This window comes from Gymnogyps californianus, chromosome 10 (assembly GCF_018139145.2).
Source record: "Gymnogyps californianus isolate 813 chromosome 10, ASM1813914v2, whole genome shotgun sequence".
NCBI lineage: Eukaryota > Metazoa > Chordata > Aves > Accipitriformes > Cathartidae > Gymnogyps > Gymnogyps californianus.
The window spans coordinates 14,603,107-14,606,556 of record NC_059480.1 but is presented as its reverse complement, the minus strand read 5'-3'; the positions used below and the strand labels follow the sequence as shown (position 1 = coordinate 14,606,556).

At 37.6% G+C, this 3,450-nt stretch overlaps 1 long non-coding RNA gene across 1 annotated transcript; it reads left to right on the top strand.

Annotated features, from left to right (window-relative positions):
- Positions 1-146: 146 nt before the first annotated feature.
- Positions 147-1,903, top strand: LOC127020284 (uncharacterized). Its single transcript, XR_007767050.1, has 3 exons — positions 147-264; positions 377-545; positions 1,648-1,903. It is a non-coding gene; the product is annotated as an uncharacterized LOC127020284 (long non-coding RNA).
- Positions 1,904-3,450: the final 1,547 nt, after the last annotated feature.

Here is a 3,450-nt window from a genome sequence, read left to right as displayed (position 1 = left end):
CTAACATCCAAAATAGTTAAAACTGTGATCTTTCTAACTCTCGTATTTCATTAAATTCTGATGGCATGAATGGTGGGTGGGTGGGAGGTGGATCACTTTGTTACAAGGAAGATTCATCACATTTTACAGGGAAGTTGCTTGGAAGAAAAAACATTTCTTTTGAACCATTTTGTAGCACTTATTCTTTGAAGCTCATTCTTGTCTGTTCATAGCCGCAAAACAGAGGAAATACGTGCTTGCTCATTCTTCTCACACACGTACTAGGTAAGCAAATCCTGGTTTAGTCATTGCACTCCACTGCAGATGCACAGGAATGTGTGGTGGAGCTGTTCACATAAATAGCTGTTTTACTGCTGCTTCTTCTTTGGGACCAAAGAACCACAGAAAATATTGGGAAGACAGATTGGAAGTCAGAGGCATCCCAGACCTACTAACAGCAGCACAATGAAAATTGGAGACCTTGAATGATAATAAAACAACTGAGTTGGTAAAAACTCAACTGATGGAGCTCTCATGTGGAACATATTGTGTCTACAATGTTACAGGTCATTTCCTTTGCCTTTCTCTATAAACATGTTTTTCAAATTGGTTTCAAGTTGGTCCAGCTGCTTCAAGCACAGTATATTGAAAGCATATTAATATGACAGATAACTAGCAGATGTTGTTGGAAAATTGACAAAGCGAAGGGTAGATGTTGCTTTGGAGGATGAACTTGTGCTTTCAGGCAAAACATCTTCCTTGGTATTTTGCTTCTCTATGAGTTTTTCATTGCAAAGCTGGGCCAGTGACACTAAGAGGTCACATTCTTTCCAGATACAGCTCTAGCAAACACAGCCGTGCCTTATTAGAAGCAGATACGCTGATGGACTCATTGTTCAAGGCACTGAATGACAGAGAAAAGGTGTTCTTAATCTCTCTGTAATTGCTCTCTCTGTTAAAGAAGATACTGTCATCTGTTAACCCTGCCTCTGATTTATTCCTATCCATAGAAGTATTTCTGTATTGAAGATTTGGTGATAGTGTATGTAGCAATACACATGCTCGTGATGAAAGTCTGTGTTCCAGAGGTGATCTAACCCATTTAACAATGTCCTACCTCCTATCTCTTCAATTCGTTGTTTTAATTTGTTTTAATTCCCGCCCCCCCATCCCCCATACAGTTTGGTTCAAACACAGGAAAGCTACACTTTTCATGACTAAAAGAAATATCATTTTCCTTTCTAACTGTGGGGTTATTTTGTTTCTTGTCTAGAACACTGCATGCTTGGCCTGAGAAGGAGAGAAAAACACCACTATCCATTTAATTGGCAACATTACATTCTTATTTTGTATTTAAATCTATCAAGACACATAATGCTTCAAGTTTATTGCTGTTATGATCCTACAAGCTTCACACAATGCACATTGCCTGTAGCTGTCAAATACCTTACAGCTTCCTTAATAAGAGAGAATAAACATACACGTACTTTGATCTACTTCACTGCTTCAAAGTTTAAAATGCACTCTGAGAGTTTTTCACGGGATTTCAAAAAACAGTTATTGAGAGGAGTAATTACGAAAGTAGTTATTTTCTCACTGTTGTTATTTTTCTATAATTGAGAGTTAGGCAGTAAGAACATTATGTTTCTTTATATTTTTTCCCCACAGTGTAATCTACAAGGACTTTTGATTTATACCATTTCTCTTTTATAATTCACTCTGCCCTGAGGAACTGCAGTCAGGCAGAAGGCTAGGAGACTGGAAGAATGCAGACAAACTATGGAATCATATATAAGCAACCTGACAAGCACAAAGCATTAAAAAAAAAATAAAATCTGCATTTCAAATAGACTTGCATCAGGAGTTCTTAAGCTTGTTTCTGGGCTACGCCACATGGTTAGAGAAAGATTGCGTTGTGTAGTCTGTTTCCGCCCATTCAGAAATTGTGCTGACCTTCATTCCTTTCATAATTTTCTAGCATTACAGCAGCAATTACTTACATGGAAAAAGGGTTTAATGTATGTTATACTTCTTTTAATGCAGTTTAGCATCTGGAAACTTGGAGGAAAGAGTCTGCTTCCTAGGGACCACATTTTCAGAAGTGCTGACTTAGGCCAGAATCCCATGCAGTCACAAGGATGCAACTGTACGGAGCTCCTTGCAGATCATTACAGGGGGCTATATAATGTTACAAGTTGATTTTTTTAAGTTGCATTAATACTATTTCAGGTACTTATTTGCTTTTTTTCCCATTTGTCCCAAACTGCACATTAATAAAATAGCTGTTTAAGGTTTATGCCCTTTTAGGAAAAATGTAATTATGTTTTTATGAAGTAGCCCAGTGCTGAGAAAAAAGAAAAATCTGTTTGTTTAAAAAGAAAAACTGAAGTTCCCTAAATTAAGTGAAACCTTTTATTTACTTTTTTTGTCTTAGCTCCTCTGAAGTCTTGTTTCAATATCATTTAGAACTAAATTCTTTCAGATTGTTGTTTTAAGTCTTGTATGGATCCTGAAAGGAGTAATTTCTGATCTGCTTGCCAGCTAGACCAAGTTTTTAAGGCTGGAGGAGGGAAGGGAGTTATATTTTACATGCAAGATCAGTAACTCATAGGTTTTGTAATCTAAGAACATTCTTCATGGCAAATCTGCAAGGTTTGAAGAATTTTATACTTTTTGCAGGTCTCTAGCATCAATGTTTCCAAGGTTTTACAAGCTCTGCAGGGAAAATGATGAACCTTGTAAAGCACGTATGTTCACAATACAAACGGTTCATCATAAATATAAGTCACTGAGACTCATGCCATGCCTCTTTCAGAATGTACAAATAACAGCATAAAGCAGAGTCTCTCCTGCCATCTTTGAACTGTATATCCTGCTATCAGAGTTTGTAAGCTGTTTGGTAGGAGAGACTGCAAGTTCTGGAAGAGTCAAAGGTAGTTCAAGAGTATCGATCTTAATGATCTGTGAAACACCATCTATTAGAGGAATACCATCCCAAGGGACAAGAAGCCAAAAAACATCTCAAATTGTGCTGAAGCTCTGCCAAGGCCTTTTCTAATTGTTCCAAGCTTATCACAGGCTGTATTTGTCTGCTATAAATTAATGTTGTCAGTATCATGAACTGCGAACTTAGCACAAGGCCAACACTGTTTCTAATGAACGGCAGTGAGTTTGCCTGCTATGATGAACTGCAGCAAGAATTGAGAAATCTGAAGCTGATGTCTAGCAAGTGAATTATTCCATCAGTTTGCCCTCTGCCTTAGAAGTAGTCTCTAAACCGATAGAAAGTTTCTCACAAGTTAGCTAGCCCACTGCTTTGACCCAAAGCTGGATAACCTGTGTCATTCCTGATAGCCGTCCAAACTACCTGTTCTTAAAATTTTCCAGCGCTACAGATGCCAGAATTTCCCCTCATAGGTGCTGCAAAAACAAATTATAACATTTTGGAAAAAGCTCTTTATGAATGGATAA